The sequence below is a fragment of the Mustela erminea genome, chromosome 19 (assembly GCF_009829155.1).
Source record: "Mustela erminea isolate mMusErm1 chromosome 19, mMusErm1.Pri, whole genome shotgun sequence".
Classification (NCBI taxonomy): domain Eukaryota; kingdom Metazoa; phylum Chordata; class Mammalia; order Carnivora; family Mustelidae; genus Mustela; species Mustela erminea.
In genome coordinates this window covers 3920483-3937055 of record NC_045632.1, presented here as the reverse complement: position 1 = coordinate 3937055, position 16573 = coordinate 3920483, and the positions used below count along the sequence as shown (strand labels likewise).

At 56.0% G+C, this 16573-nt stretch overlaps 1 protein-coding gene across 4 annotated transcripts in view; it reads right to left on the bottom strand.

Moving 5' to 3' along the window:
* BICRA (BRD4 interacting chromatin remodeling complex associated protein) overlaps positions 1-14130 on the bottom strand; it is a 76153-nt gene extending 62023 nt beyond the window's left edge. For 2 of the 4 annotated variants that reach the window (XM_032323467.1, XM_032323470.1), the window contains exons 1-2: positions 13731-14130; positions 12887-13095 (exon numbers count right to left, since the gene is read on the bottom strand). The gene's annotated coding sequence lies outside the window, so the exon portion shown is untranslated. Of the gene's footprint in view, positions 1-1800; positions 6572-12886; positions 13096-13730 lie in introns of those variants that run through there. The other 2 variants (XM_032323468.1, XM_032323469.1) reach the window with 2 other exon arrangements.
* Between the last annotated feature and the right edge of the window lie 2443 nt (positions 14131-16573).

The window sequence follows — 16573 nt, the reverse complement described above, 5'->3', positions numbered from 1 at the left end:
CAGCTGGTTAAGCATCTGCCTTCAGCTCAGGTTGTGATCCCAGGGTCCTGGGATCAATCCCCGACAAGTACGCTCTCGCTCTCATAAATAAATAAAATCTTTAAAAAATATACTTAAAATGGTAAATTGTATGTTCCATGTATTTTGCTGCAATAAAAAGACTATAAATATCTCAGTGACTTCTACATTGATCCCATGTCCATATAAAAATATTTGGGATATATTAGATTATATAAAATATACTCCCTTTAGTTTTCCATCTCTTTCTACCACAGCTACTAGAAAATTTAAAATAACACGTAAGGGGCTCCTGGGTGGCTCAGTGCGTTAAGTCTCCAACTCCTAATTTCGGCTTAGGTCACCACATCAGGCTCATGAGATCAATGCGGGGTGGAAACTGCTTAGGATTCTCTCTCTCTCTGTCCTGCCCCTCCAAGCACCCTCAAGTAAATAACTTAGTAATTAAAATACAAGAAAATAATGTGTAAGTGGCTAGCATTTCATTTCTACTGGACACCGTTCGTCTCAACATTACAACCATCCAATGGACATTGTTGGACTGCAATGGTATCTCCAAGAGCCACACTTTCAATGTAAAGATACCTATAGGCTCAGAGCAAAAACTGGAACTTAACTATAAAGGGCATCCTCAGAGCAGAGGTTAAATAATTTAGGGAAGGCTTCCTAGCTGCTAAAAGAATGAGATTCTAGACTACAGACACGGAACCAACTCTAAGACGTCTGTTCAATTTAAAAAGTAAGACGTAGGGGAGTGGGGGGGCAGACAAAATAAAAATAATTATAATATGGTAACTACCCTTCCTATAATGAGTGGTCCCTAATGCACAGAACTGTCAAATTGCTACATTGTACTAATACAGGTTGAAACTCCTAGGATATTGCACGCAGACCATACTCCCAAGTGGAGAAAGAGGTTCAGATCAATGAACACATAAAAATAAGGTGTGGCGGAATCCACATAGTCTGTGAAATCAAAGGGACAAGAACGTATACAGGGAGAAGAGCAGCGGATGAACCCCAAATTCCTCGCAGAGTCTCCTGTGGAGAGGGAAGGAAGGGGGGGCGGGGACAAGATGATCCAGTAAGCAGTGTTATTACTTACACGCCTTTCTTCCTCGTGTAATAATTCATACACAGCCGCCCTCAAAACCCCAAAAGCTAAGAGTTAAGGAATCCCATTTTAGCCTTCGGGCCCCGCATGTCCCTCCCATTTGCAAGTGCCCTGGAAGCAAGTCAAACACGGTCCAGTCTGATATCCGCCAGGCACCATGCTGCTCAAGTGTGTGGTTCCCCATGTCCCAAACCCGGGTCGTCCCCAGCTCACCCCCAGCTCACCCCCAACCCCGCCCACCCCCACCGCCGAGCAGCAGTGGCCTCAATAGGGCGCTTGTCAGAAACCAGTTCAGGTTTGAGAAACTGGATCTCTGGCATGTCCCAAGCTGCCTGCACCAGCAGGCCCAGACTAAAGGCTGGCTGGTGACAGTCACAGCCCAACGCAGGAACAGCAACAGCCAGCAGAACTTACAACGGGCTTACGAGGCACCTGAGGCACCTGACCGCACATGAGCTCAATCCGACTCCACAGAGGGTCCCCCCTCCCCCACCAGGTATTTCCCATCTCTGACCCGGGATCTCCGGTTCCAACCTTCAGAGGTCTCTGACAACCATCCTTCTCCTTTCTTCCTGACTCCCTTGGGGGCACCGCCAGGCGGCCGGGGGTGTTTCACGTTACCCAGTGTGGGCTCCCGCCTGAAATAGCCAGCATTTCCAAACACCTACCATGCCTACCGGGCACTGCCATGAACGTGGGGCTGCTGCTGATGGTGAGGTCACCGAGCCGGAGGGCTTGCTGACTGATGGGGAAACTGAGGCTCGGAGAACTGGTGGGGCCGGGGGTGGGGAGCTCTGGCTCCCCATCCCCATGGGTGGCTCCAGGCCAGCGCTGCCTGCAGTCCTGACCCTCCAGCCCTCAAGGGCCCGGCTGACTCACACCAGCTCACAAGCAAGCTCACACACATCCGCCGTCTGGAGGAAGCTGGGCGGCTGCCTCGCTTATGTTAATGAAGACACCACAGAGGGTAAAAAGGGAAAGAAGAGGGAGGGATGGAGCCCTGCTGAGCCCGGGCTCCCGAAGGCTGAGCTGAGGCCCAAGCTGGATCTCAGGGCAAACCCGGGGAAGGCTGAGGGTAGTGGTGGTGGGGGGGGAGGGCAGCTTCCGGGATTGTGGCTTACTCATGGTGGTGGGGGGTGGGGGGAGGCTGTAACTAGGAAGTGGCAAGATTGACGGCTAAAGACCTGTGCTGCAGCTGGTGGGGGGCAAACCACATGCGGGGGGGAATCCCCACTCTGCCCGTTAGCAGCTGTGTGACTGGGCAAGTCACTTAACCACTCTGGGCCTTGGCTTTCTCATCTGTAAAATGGGGATGCTCACTCACTTGCCTCTGCAGGTTCTCCTGTGCAATGAGTCAGTCCTCGTAAAGGGCCTGGACTGGTGCCTGGCACAGTGCTGCTTGTTAGGCTTGTTGCTACACGGACAACCTGGGCAAAGCTCCTAACTGGGTCCACATCCCCCGACATCTTTGGCCCGAAGCTGCAATGTGGCGTCAAGTGTGCGGATCTCTGGGGAAATGTCTGCGGTAAAAGGTGACTCTCCTGTAATGAGTGGCGAGCAGGAAGGCTCGCCCCCAGCCACGAGCTGGCAGTACTGTGGGGCACCCCGCACCCCACCCCGGCCACCTCTGTTTCTGTCCCCAGGCAGCCGCACACTGCACGGACCCCCACCCCCAAAGTCCTTCCCAACTGTACCACCTTTCTTCTGCCTTTACACCCTGCTCCTCACCTTCTGACCTTCGAGAAAAGGTGACTCCTGAGCCCCACCCAGTACCACCCCCTCCTGCTCTTCTAGAATCTTCCTTGGCTCCTTTCCTTTCCTCTCCTGAGACTGAGCCTGCTCAGCTCCTAGAAAGAAGATCCAATGTGCTCGTCCCAAGACCCACAGGAAGGTCGCCTGGCCCTCACTGGTTCAAGAAACCCTGATCACAGGCTTATTCTCAGTCAGGTGCTGGGGAGAAATCCTAACCCGGGAACAAGCTCAGTGAAGTGAAGGCAATGGGCCGGGGTTGACAAAGGAAGGCTTCCTGGAGCGGGGGGGGGGGGATGTAAGCAGAGGCCTGTTGGAAACAGAAAGGAGTTGGGGAGGTGGAGGGCACAGCAAGGGCAAAGGTGCAGGGGCAGGAACCAGCTGGGGCACGAAGAAGGCAAGGGGAAAAGGTCAGGGAAATTCAGGCCACCAGACCAGGGTTTTGTCAGAAGAGGGAAGGGGCAGACCTACCTGAGGGCACTAGGGAGCCAAAGAGTGCAGGAAGAGTTTATTTTTTTAAAGGTCTGGCTGCTAGGAGCTCTCGTCTTCCTTCTATCATCCATCCATGACACCATCCTTCCCCTTCCTCTGGCTCTTCACCCTATTCCTGTCTGGGTTCTGCCCCTACCTATTTCTCAGACCCAGGAAGCCCCCCTCAAGTCCATTTAAGCTAAGACCTTTCTGGAAGTTCTCCCTTTGCTCCTGAGACGGGGACAGTGCCTGATCCCAGCCCTCCTCTTCTCGTCCTGTTTTGGCCACGAAAAGTTCCACCAATACACAGTGGAGCTGATTCTCCATTCACTCCTGTCCTCTCCCTGGGAACTGTCCCCATCCCGGGGGACTGATCACTCAACATCACCGTCTCTCACGCGTGACCCCAACAGTTCATCCATTCTGCATCTCTCCCCTCTGCGTCCCTCCACCCTCCAAGAGGGTGTTAAAGCAGTTCTCCTGGGGTCTGGGAATAGCCTTGAGCCCAAAGCCTGTCCTCAAGAAACCCCCTCCTCCAGGAAGCCTGGCCTGATGCCTCCTCCTGACCTTCCCAAGCTCAGGAGCATCCCTGAGAGGAATTTCACCTTGCAGGGAGGATGGATGAGTTTGTGGCTTCCCTGGAGATAATGCCCCCCTGCTTCAGAAAGGTCTAAATGAGACAGGACCATGGAAGGGAAATCGCAAAGGGCTGGCCATGGTCCAAATGTGCCCCACGGGCTCCGACTCCTGCTGGAGAGCACACGGGGACCACAGATAGGGCCGTGGGGAGGCAGCGATGGCAGGATAGACAATGTGCATGGAAAGGTCATCTGGGGTGGCTGGAAGACCCATGGCTCCCCGTCCCAGGGGAGGGGATTGCAGGCTGAGCCCTGCAACTCTGAGAGGTGGCCTTCTGAGCAAACTGGGGCCCTGAGATGAGCACAAACACCTCTGGTGATTTGGAAGCAGGTGGGTCACTGCTGGAGAACCAGCACACGGATCCCAAACACAGGCTCTGACCTCCCCTTTCTCTACCACTGTGATACGTCCACCATTCAGTCAGTCAGTCAGTCAACAAACATCAGGGCTCAAGTGCATGCCAGGAGCTCAGAACACAGAGCACACTGTTTCTCTCCTACTGCAGTTTAGAGTCTAGGGAAAAAGCCAGGCCTGACGAAGAGCTCACAGGAGACCTACTACATCCCAAGCGGGATACAGAGGGGGGAGGAGGGGCTGGTCAGTGAACTGGGACGGCGTCCCCAGATCAGGGTGCTGGGGGCCCAGGCAGGGTAGCCAGAGGAGGGGTGTTCGGAGGCTGAGACTTCCTGAGGGAAGGCGGGTAGGGTCTCTCTCTGCTGAGAGAAAGAAGGTGACAGCCTTCCTGTGCATTCCTGCTCTGTGAGCAAAGGGAAGGCCCACGACACGGCTAAATCTGAAAGCCATGCCACCGGGCCAGAGACGCTCAGCACCAAGGACCTCACACCGCAGTGTGTAAAATTCTAGAAGAGGCCACGTGGACCCATCTCGACGGACACAGGCCAGAGCCATAGAGCAACCGTGGGCAGGGGAGGGCAGTGAGGGGACTCCTGGCCCATGCTGAGAACATTCTGGATCTTGACAGGCATGTGGGTGACACAGGCGGCCACGTATGCTGAGATGCACTTCGACTCCACATCTGATCACATGTAAATTATCCTTCGATGATGGGGGGGGGGGCATCACTCATACATATGTACGCATCTTTCCCTCAACACAGGAGGGAGGTCACTGGGCACATTCTGGGGACAAGTCAGGCCCCTGTGGCAAGAGCTTGCTAGGGGAGGGTAAGGAGCTTAAAAGGCCCCTCACCCAGCCTGGGGGGGTGGGCACAGTGTTCAAGGATGGGTAAGGTCCTACAAAGGACAGGAGGGAGGTGTCAGTGCAGTAAAATGTCACAACCCCTTTGTGAAGCAGGAGCTGGGGGCATCTGCCTGTCCAGCAGAGGACAAGAGGCAGCACCCATCCTCTGGAAAGGGGGTTCCTGGGAGCTACCACTGCAGGTGTCCTGGGGGGATGGGCAACACTTTGCCTCCAGGCTGCAAAGCACTAGGGGCTCCCTCCAGGGCCGCAGGGGTCATGAATGAGGATCCGGGGAGCCACAGACAGACCTTTTCCTCTCGCTCTGTTTCCAAGCCAGCCTGGAGCCTAGGGGACCCAGGCTGGTAAGGAAGGGGGTCAGCCAGAAGTCAGCAGCCCCCTCTAGCTCCTCCAAATATAAGAAGCACTCCGAAGGGGACGTACAGAGGGACAGAGGGGTCAAGAGGAGGGGACCGAGGCGGCTGAGCCTGTCCAGGGCTCCAAGGACACTTCCTCTGACTCTCTTTACCCTGTGGTTACCCACAGTCCAAGTACACACAGAATGTCTAATGACAGTGACTGTGACAATGACTGCCACCAGCTGCTGAGCCCATCCTCTGAGCAAGGCACTGGTAAAACGCTTTCCCGTGCGCGATTCACAAAACGGATGCCAAGGCTCTCAAAAGAAGCTTCTCGTATTATTATATGCTCCTGATTCTCCAACCTGGGTTTAGAGATGGGAAATAACTTGCTCCAAGTCACAAGGCTGGAAGGGGCCGCAAGAGGACACAAACCAGGACAGCCGACCCAGTTGCCCTCACCTCCGGGGTCACCCTGTCCATCACCCTGCCACTGGCCCAACTTCTCCAACTCGCCAGTTACAGGGACATTTCTGTGCGGAACGGCAGAACAGTGGCACACACTGGACATACTTGTGACAAATCCCAAACCCATGTCATCAGAAACACCCCAGGGTCCAAGCCCCAGGGTAGCCAAGACCAGGACCTCACCAAGGTCCCAAAGAAGGGAAAGCAGAGAAAAGACAACCTGCCAAAGCCCATTCCCCGCCACCTCAGTGTTCCCAACCTGGGAAATGGGCTTCATGCCTCCTCCCTCACAGAACAGGACAGATCCTGGAGGCACTGGAACAGATTATGGACCCCAGAAACAGCAGTACCATCAGTAATATAATTGAAATGATATAAAGTCTGGAATTTGCTTAAAAGTATCTAGCAGAATAAAACCGAAAAAAAAAAATGCACAGTAGAGGGTAGGGTAACAGACGAAAAGAAAGATCAGCAGAAATCTGCTGAAGCTGGTGATGGGCACAGAGGGGCCGATTATGCTTGCCACTTTTGATGGGTGCTTTAAAGGGGTGCCTGGTAGGGCATCTGACTCTTGATTTTGGCTCAGGTCATGATCTCAGGGTCATGGGATCGAGCCCTGCATGGGGAAGGGGGCGGCCCACGCTAGCAGGGAATCTGCTTGAGATTCTCCCGCTGCCCCTTCTCCCTGCCTCGCTCGCTCTCTCTCTCTCTCAAATAAATAAATAAATCTTTAAAATGCCAATATCGATTGCCCACGGTTTAGGGGGAAAGCAGTATGAACCTGGGTATCAGATCTCATGGGAGACTTTCCTACTTCTCTTAATCACCATCATATATTTTTTAAAACAGGCTCCATGCCCAGTGTGGGACTTGACCTCATGACCCAGAGATCAAGAGTCACACACTCCCACCAGCTGAGCCAGCCAGGCACCCCAGCACTAACATTTTTTGAGCCTCTACCATGTGCCAGGCACTGTGTTCGGCACTGAACGTCCATGAGAAGCCGGAGGCAAGTCTCCTGTCATTAGCAGTCTTTCCATTGGGGAAACTGAGGCACGGAACAGGGAAACCCAATCCATTCCCAGGGTCACGCTGCCACGCGTCATGCCGGAGCAGTGTGCTCTGTGCCCTCTGCTGCCATGCGGCTTACTATGCCAACACTGTTCCCCATGTGCCTTCAGGGAAGACAAGGAAGACCTTTCAGAGCCCGGAAGTCAGCCCGGGTCCCACGGCAGAACAGTCATCCCAGTGAATATAAAGGCAATGTCGGTTGCTGGTTTCTGGAGCCTATGCCTGTCCAGCTTGGGGGAGCACGGCCCCCATTCAGCCCTCACGGCAACCCTACAAGGGAGCCATCGTGGGCCCATTTTACAGAGATAGCAACCGAGACTCAGAAGAGGGATCATTTGCTATAATTAAGTGGAAAAGCAAGCCTTCCCTCCCCTGCCTGCCAGTTAGGGTTCACAGCCAAGAATCTGGCAGGCCCCCACCCCAGGAGAAAGAACTGCTGAACAAGGACAGTTTAACACCACCGAGGACCGATAAGGCTACCTATGCACTCTATGCATGTTGTGTGTGTAACCCTCAGGACCTTCCGAAAGTTGGCACTGAGATGAACCCATTTGGTAGAGGGGAACACAGAGGCCCAGAACCAGCAAGCTCCTCGCCTGCAACCATTTGACCAGCAAGAGGTAGGAGCGAGGATTCGAACCCACAGACGGCTGGCTTCCGGAGTTCATGCCCTTGACCTCCATACCAAGTGGCAAGCGCACAACGCAGGCCACGGGCAGAAAGGAAGATACCAAGAGGTCACAAGAGGCCAGGACACCCGAGGAGGAGAGGAATGACTTTGTCCAAGCACAGCTGCAAAGGTTACCTCCAAGGAAAAACTAAATGACAAACTGCAGACTCTTAATCCAGGGACCCCCACCTCCAGGAGTACATCGCACGGGAATACCCAATTCCCACGAAGACACAGGGACGTGTGCTTCCATCCCCGTGCGCCGGGAAACGCTTCCGCATCCGTGTTAAGGACACGAAGGTCCACCCACACCACAGAATACCACGCAGCCAAGAAAAAGATGGACGAAATCCTCCCTCTGCTGTGCAGCCAGGGAGATAAAGTGAGAAAAACCAACTTACAGGGCAATGGGGAAAGCATTTGAAAGATATCTTTTTTTTTTTTTCCAAGATTTTATTTATTTGTTTAAGAGAAAGAGAGAGCATGAGCGGAGAGAGGGGCAGAGGGAGAGGGAGAAGCAGGCTCCCCGCTGATCAGGGAGCCCAATGCGGAACTCGATCCCAGGACCCTGGGATTGTGACCTGAGCGGAAGGCAGACACCCAACCAACTGAGCCACCCAGGCACTCCAAGGAATATTCTCGAAGACATACACACGATTATAAATATGTGTGCACGGAACATCAGGACTGGGGAGCTGCCTCGGGGTGGGGAGGGAGAAGGGAAAGACTTACTATGTATTTTGAATTTCTCTCCTGTGCCACTTGAGGGGCGGTGGGAAGGAGAGACAGAATGAAGCTGCTTCCTCCCTGGAGTCTTTGCAGACCACCCAGACAGAATTACTCAAATCCCATAGCCGTGAACCCAGCCCTGGAGACAACACTTGCCTCCAGCCTCCTCCTGGATGGGGTCCCTGACACATAGTAGGCTCTCAGGAAGCTTAACTGGAAACCATTAAAGAACAAAAGCATTCTCCCCCATCTCTCATGCCAACAGATCCCAAGCCACCACGAAGCCACAAACTTGGACACAACACTAATTGTCACCAAACAAGAAATGTCTGAGAAAACTCTCTCCACTGGGGGACTCTTGCGTGTCACCGAGACACAAAGGCTTCAGCCGATGGGAACAAAACCATAATGCCTGGTACGCGAGGCAGGGGAGGATTCGGAAGGAACGAGCAAGGAGGGAATCCTTGGGGACAATTCAGCCAAACATCTCCCATGGGTCTCTGGGTGAAGCGTCCTACTCTGGGGAGCCAACTCCGTCTTCCAACAGGGGGGACAAAACTCAGATATAAAGAGGGAATTAGTAGGGAGCAATTCATTCTGGATGGTGGGGGGAGCTGTTTCCCTCCCGGACGTAGCTCAGGTCAGTTGTTTTCATGGAGCAGGTGCCTGCCAGGGGAAGGACCCAAAAGAGACCAGAGCAAGATAATAACTATGCCCCCTACCCCTCTCCCGGCCGGGCGGGGCAGGGAAAAAGGCAGCCCCTCATTGCTTTCCAAGCCCAGGCCCGCTGGAAAGGAATGCCATGTCTTCCTGTTTCCAATTAACTCCCCCCCCCCACCACCACCACCACCAGCAGCCCTCTGCATTCTTGAGACCAAGAGTCAAGACAGCCACAGGGGAGAGCTGGGAGTCCTGGCGGGAACTCCACTGGTGGCTGGGCCTAGGGCTAAAAGGCAGCCCCCCAGAACCTGGAGAACCCCACCCCCACCCCAGAACCTTCCTACCAGGCGTCAGTGCTTGCCGCTGACCCCCTCCACAGCTCTTGGGGGTGGGAGGGGAAGACCCCAGATCCTGAGGGAAGGCTGGGGAAGGCCCCAGAGGCCTCTGGGAAGGAAGTGGGGGGGCGGAGCCCAGGCCTGTCCCTCTAGGGCCTTACTCATGCTCCTCCGCACAAAAAAAAAAAAAAATCAGTTCCTATTTTCAGGAAACACTCAGGCTTGAGGGACCGACCTGGATGTTTCCCACAGCCCCTCTCCTCCTGCCCCAAAGGAATTATTATGCCTCAGGAAGGAAGATATTTACACATCAAGGACGGGACTGCCAGATAAGGGACCAGGGCTCTCTCCAAGCATAGTCTCCCCAAGCTCTGCTGACACATGGGGAACCCCTCTCCAACTCTCTTCCAGTCTCTGCAGTCTGGGTTGGGGTCCCCTCCCAGCCAAGGAACGGGCTTTCCCCGGGCTCAGTTTTCTTATCTGTAAAATGGCGAGATCATCCACGTTACCCTCTTCACTGGGCGGGGAGTGGCCTCCCCAGCTGAGGGGCCTCCCCAGCTGAGGGGCCTCCCCAGCACCGCTCCCTCAGCAACCTTCCCCCCCCCCAAGTTTATTCAGCATCAGTCTGTCCTGAAGGGGAAGGGTCCCGTTCAGAGAGCTGGCAGGGGGAATGTCACTGATTTTCAGATGGCCCTCACCGCTCCTCCTCCCCCCTCCCCCCCGCCCAGGGCCACAGAGACCTCCTTCAGGCCTTTTGCTAGTGTCCCAACATCCCTTCCCATCCCCTACAGGCACACCTAGCCTGTCTGCTGAATGACAAAAATAACACATTTGGATAATTCCCTCACCCACCTCAAGGTCATCTAAGGGAACTGTAATTATCATCACCTGCAGATGAAGAAACTGAGGATGAGGGACCCAAGGGACCCGCCTAAGGCTACACAGTGGGACAGGGGGTCTGCCACCAGCCGTGGGGAGGATGGGAGAGAAGGTTCTCTGCCAGGGCGCCACGGAAGGTGGCAGCACAGAGTGACCACGAAGGTCCCCAACAGCAGCTTGGCTTGCCTGCTGGTGGGGCTAAGTCCCAGCTCAGCAGGTGGAGGAAGAGAAGGATGATGGTGGGGCCAGCTCCCAGGTGCCCCCCCCGGCCCCCCACCCAGCCAGGCCTGTGGCACCCCTTCCCAACCCACACACCTCTAAGTCTCAGTTCTTGCCAGTAAGCGCTCTGCTCCTAGCCACGTGTGAAATGATTCTGCTCTCAGCCCGACTGCCAGGTATCTTTACTCCTTCCCAAAAACCAGCAAGGAGCGGAGGTGAGAGGAGAGACACCGGGTGACCAGACACATACACACACACAGACAATAGTTCCTTCCAGGTTATTATTACATTTGAGACCAAAGTCAAGTGAAATCAACAGTACAAAGTCCCAAAAAGGGGTACAGGAGAACTTAACAGTCTTGAGCTCAGTTGGAGAAACCGGAAATGGTTGCAAATTGGCACTGTGTGACCCTGGGCAAGTCACTGAACCTCTCTGAGCCTCCATTAGCCTGTCTGCAAAATGGGAATAATCACTGCTCCTACTTCCTTTGGGGACTGTGGCCAGTGTGTAGCAGAAGCCAATCCATAAGGCTCCCCGAGGTAGAGAGATGTTATTTCGGGCTTCTAGGAGTGGGAGATCTACAGGGGAGGGCACAGTAGGTAAGTCCCACTAGACATATCAGCACAAGGGAAGGGGATCATTCCTGAACTGTCCAACTCCCCCTGTTCTCACACCACCCCACAGGTCAGAGTTGTCCAAGCCCCTTATGCCCACCCCGGGTGAAAGTGCACAGAGAGAGCGAGCGAACTATGTCCCTGCCAAAGGCACCGGCAGAAAGGAGATGCAAAGGAAACGCAAACACTCGGTCCATCCCCAGATGGGTTATTATTCTATCCGAGGGCCGTGTGACAAAAGGGGCTGATTGTCCGGACTTGAGGCTGGGCTCGGACTGCAGCCCACAGCCTGGGAACACCAGAGGGCTGGGACCTGTCACCCCAGCCTCCCTGGGAGAGCTGACACGGCGGCCTCTGACCCCACCTCCCAGGAAGTTCAGCTGCTCAGAACCACAAAGCAAAACAAAGGGGCGCGGAGAGGAAGGAGCCACCGTACCTTCCGATCAACCGCTGGCCCCAGAGCCCCAAGCCCCAAGCCCGGAGCCAGAGCCGGAGCAGGAGACCCGGCGCGGCTGCTCGCCCGGCTCTCTGCTGGCCGCTGACTAAGGCCCGGGCAGCCCGTGGTCCCTTGTCTCCCCGCGGCTGCCCGTGACAGGAGCCGGGGAAGCAGACGAGGGGCAGCCAGGGATGGGAAAACCAGATGGCTCCATCCCTCCTCCCTCCTCCTCCATCCCTCCCTCCGGGTGCCCGCGGGCCTGGCCGCCCTCCGCAGGGGCCCGGGGAGGCCGCGGGCCCGGCTCGTCCGGGCTCACCCCAGGGAAAGGGTTGCCTTTGTCTAAAGGTCACCACCCGAGCGCGGTGCCCGGGCTGGGCCTGGTGCCTCCCATTCCCAGGCCGAGGGGGTGGAGATGGGGGGCCGCCCCAAATCTCGGGAGGTGACAGGGGTAAGGCTCCCCTCCCTCCCCTCCCCCTTCCCGTAACGGCCCCCTCCGGGACCAGCCAGCTAGCGGGGGAGGGGGTCAACTCCCTTCCTCGCTGGGGGTTGGGGGACCAAGTCAACTCCTTTCATTGTTTAGGGGCGGTGGGGAGGGGGAGACCCAACGGCCTCCTTCCGCATCCATCTCTCCCCAGCCTGCCCGAGGCCCCGTTTCTTCGCGGCACCCCCGGCAGGGATTTGGGGAGGGGGCGCAGAGGACGGCGAGAGGGGGAGATGAAGGCTCGCCACCTCCGGCCGGGATAGCACCAACCGCTGCCCCATTGCCCTCTTCTTCTCCGAAAGGCGGGGAGCAGGGTAAGGGGAGGGGGCCCCCGGGCCGGGAGAGGGGGGTCTCCCCGCCCCTCCCCCCGTGGAACGTTAGGTCTCGTTTTTCCGCCGCTCCATTGTATCCCCGGCAGCCGGCGGGAGGGCCGGGGAGGCACCGGGCGCCGGGTTTGGGCAGGGGAGCCCGGGGTGGGGGGGTCCCCGCAGGATCGGGGCGGCGGTGATGGTGGGAGAGACGCGGGGGGTGGGGGGGCTGCCGGGGGTGGTGGGCGCCGAGCAGAAAAAGAGGCAGCGGGCGCTGCGCCCCGGTTGGGGGGCTGAGTGTGTGAGTGTCGGGGGGGTGGGTTCGGCCCCGGCTCCGGCTCCCCCCACACACACCCTCGCCGCCAACCCCCACTCCCCCCTCGCTTTTGCGCCCTGTCACAGCCCCGACTCGCAGGTAGAGAGAGTTAAGAGATTTAAAGAGAAATTGCTACATTGTGAGAAACTCACCCTGATGTTTGAGCAGCCGTCGGCGCGGGGTCTCCGAGACGGCCCCGCACGGGCTGCAAAGGGAGGACCCAGAAGGGGCCGACCGGCCGGGCCGGTCAGCGCACTGCCTGATCGCATGGCGGCCGCCCGGCAGCCTCCGCCAGGGCCCTGCCGCCGCCCCGCGCCGCGGCCCGGGCGCCCCGGACCCGCGCGCGCTCCGGGGAGGACCCCTCGGGTTTGGGAAAAAAAAAAAAAAATTAATTAAATGCAAAAGAAAAAAAAAAAAACCTTGCAGGTTTTGTGTCCGCCCCCCCTTCCTCCTCCTCCTCCTCCTCCCTCCGCCCTCGCCGGGGGACGGGCTTGGGGGAGGCCCCGCCCCGCGCTCCGCACACCAGCCCCGGCTCCGGACGCGGAGCGGCGGGCCCGGCAGCGAATGGGAGGCCGAGGACGCCCCGGGGGGGTGCCTTGCGCGCCAGCACCGCCCCCTCCCCAGCCCCAGTCTCGGGGGTTTGGGGTCGCGCCTTCCCAGGCTCTGGTAGAGTCGACGGACTGCAGCGCACGGCGTTCCGGGTTGGGGAAAATGGCTGAAGGGATTCGCGCTCCCAGACCCCGGGCGTCCAGCCCGCTGGGGAAAGGGGTGCCGTACGCCCGGGGCGCGCGCTGGACGCGGGGGACAGTCGCCGGGCGGGAGGACGCGCCCAGGGCGGGTGCCGAAGGTTCGAAAAGGTAGCGGGAGTAGAGGATAAAGAGGGGGCGCCTCGCCGTTGGAACCGCGAAGGAGCCGGGAACCGGAGCGAAGAGGGTGGAAGGCGGCGGGCAAGGGGGGTGTTTGGGGTGACCGGCCCCCAATGGCTTGATCACTCACCTCAATCGGTCTTTGCTGACCTGCGACGGCCCTGGGGTGGGGGGCGCTGGGAACGCGGGGTCCAACTTCAGAGCTTCCTAGAGGCCTCGCGGCCGGCGCTGATGGGATTCCCAGAAGCCCCAGGACGTCTCGGTGGTTTTGGGTCCGTTTCCGCCCCACCAGCCCGAGAACGCCCTGCGGGCGGGACACTTAGATTCCCGCGTTCGTTCAGGGAACGCTCGGTGGGCCCCTACTGTGTGTCCTGTGCGGTGCTGGGGGCCCAGCGGGGACCCAAATGGCCCGGACCGGCCTGCCCTTAAGGGGTGCACAGGCCTGGGAGGCCTCTCTATAGGTTTTTTATTACCTTCGGTCTCCTCAGTGCCCTAAAAAGCTCCGTGCACACAGAAGCTGCTTAATAAATGTGTGTTGAATGAATTAATGATGGAGAACTGTGTTTTAAGTTTTAGTATTTATCCTACTATCTTGGTGGTACCCTTCATATTTTTTAAGATATCACGGGCCCTGACTCCAACCGGTGAAGCCCGCGGTTCCCGTTCTGCGTTTGCCGCGTCCTTGCTTTGTGACCTTGGGCGAGTGACTTAACGTCTCTGTACCTCCATTACCTCATCTCAATCATAGGCCTCACTTCACAAGGTCACAAGGTCGTTAGGACCAGATACGCCCTTGTGGAGATCTGCACCTGGTAGGAAATGCCAGATCAGTGGTGACCATTTGTGATTATTATGTAGAAAGTAAACTTAATCAGCTTTGGGTTACCCCAAACAGGAGACAGTGGTGAATAATCCATAATAATAATAAGTTAAAAAATAATCCGTAACTTCTATTGGGATCGTACTGGAAGTATGAGACCCTTTGGAGAAGGGCCATATACACTTGGACTTGTGCAGCTTGCCCTTCTATTTGCTGCAATTGAGCTCCAGGGCCAAGCACAATGTTTTCAGACCTCAGTAGTGCCCATTAGGAAGAGACCTCTAGCCACCGCCATCTAGAAACCTTGAATCCCAGTTTACAGCGTAGAGAAGTAAATTGGCTTTGAGAGGGGAAGTATTTCGGACCAGTGTCACACAACCAGGAAGTAGGACCTGATTTGAGCTGGGTGGCACTTGGGTCTGTCAAAGCTGCCAGCCCCCACTAGGAGAGCTCAGCACTTGAAGACTGGTTAAAAGTTAGTAGACTGCAAAAAAAGACCTAACTTCACTTACCCCCTGCATTGCACGGCAGGGGGACACTGTTATCTGCACACCTCCCCCCCCCCCCCCAAGAACACTGCCTGGTTTTTCATGCTCAAGAAATTCTTTGGAACAAAGAGAGAATACCCACCCTTCCACAGTGACCTCTTTGGAAGACAGTCTTGATGCTATGCCACTTGGAATGGGCCTGGCTAGATGTAAAGGAAGCCAAGAAAAAGTCAACCCCAAACCTGGCCACAACTGGCCAAGCCCTGGGGGATCAAATGTCCAAGGCCAGTGTAGGGGTCATTATTGGCCCAAACAAGAAGTGACCTGCTGTCTTTTGGGGATGGTACCCATTATCCCTTTGAGAATCCCACACAAGTCAGGAGTTCTAGGTTAAGGGCTAAGTTGGTGGTGAGACCCAGATAGGTTCAGCTCCTTGTGGGGGCCAAGCCAGGACATCCTGGCGTTTGTTCCGTCACCAACTGGCTCTGAGTCATCAGATGAACTTGGGGTGAGTCACTTTTCTTCCAGCTCCTCCACTTTCTCATCAGTCCAATGGGAGTGTATAGTCAGACACCGAGAACCCCCCCCCTCCCCAGCATTTTATCATGAAAATTTTCACACGTGGGAAAGTGGTGAACACCTAATTATCCGCCACTGAGATGGGGCTGTCAGTGTGTCACTCCACTGACTTCATCACACATCTGCAACTGTCCTTCCATCAAATCCGTCTTATTGGTCCGTGTGTTACAGACATGTGTTACCTCCCCCTTAACTCGGTTAACCAGGTAATGCTAACTCCCCACTCTGATCAATGCTCTGATGAGCGGAGTAACCCTCTGGGCCAGGTGCTGGCTCTCTTTTAAATCTCAATTCTATCCTCTATTTTTGTGAAGGAGAAACAGATTCAGAGAGGGTAAGACACCAGATCAAGGTCAGAGAGCTTGGGAGTCAAACCCGGCTCCGTGTCCCCTGGGTCCGAACTTTGTATGAGGATCACAGAGAGGCTGAAACGAGACAAGGATCCCGAAGGTCATAGGGACAAAGCAGTGTACAGATGTGAAAGATGAGGACCAGACCTATCCTCAACCAGCAAATAGGCTACATCTCTGTGTTCTGCTGCCCCTCCCCACCCCTCTTCTCCCCTCTCCCCACCTCCGGGTCCTTGCCTCCCAAGTTGGGACTTGTATCTCCTCTTTCCTAACATAAGGCTGGGCAGGTGACAGACACCTCATAAACGTTTGCTGAATGAATAAGGGGGTCCAAACAAGTTTTCTGTAAGGAAAACGGCCTCTCTAGGCCCTTGTGGCCCTCTCAACAACAAGCAAAGCCCTAGACATTGGACCTGAGCTTATTAAAACGCCACAGCCCCAACACAAACTTGGATTTCTGCCCTTCATCTCAACACTTAATGGGACTGTTTTCATTATAACCGAGCAGCTGAAAAGGAACAGCAGGAAACCCACTATTGGCCATGGAAGGATCCAGTACATTGGAGGACTAAGCCGCCCTAACCCAGGGTTTTTTTCCATTTCAAGCCCGCTGGTTCCAAGTCCTTCTTTGCGTTCCCAATCCTCCAGCCAGGGCAGCTCTCCCCGCCCCTCAACGCTCTCTTGCCCAAGTATCACAGCATTTTCTGTCTCATCCAGTCCCACTGCTAGTCCTTCC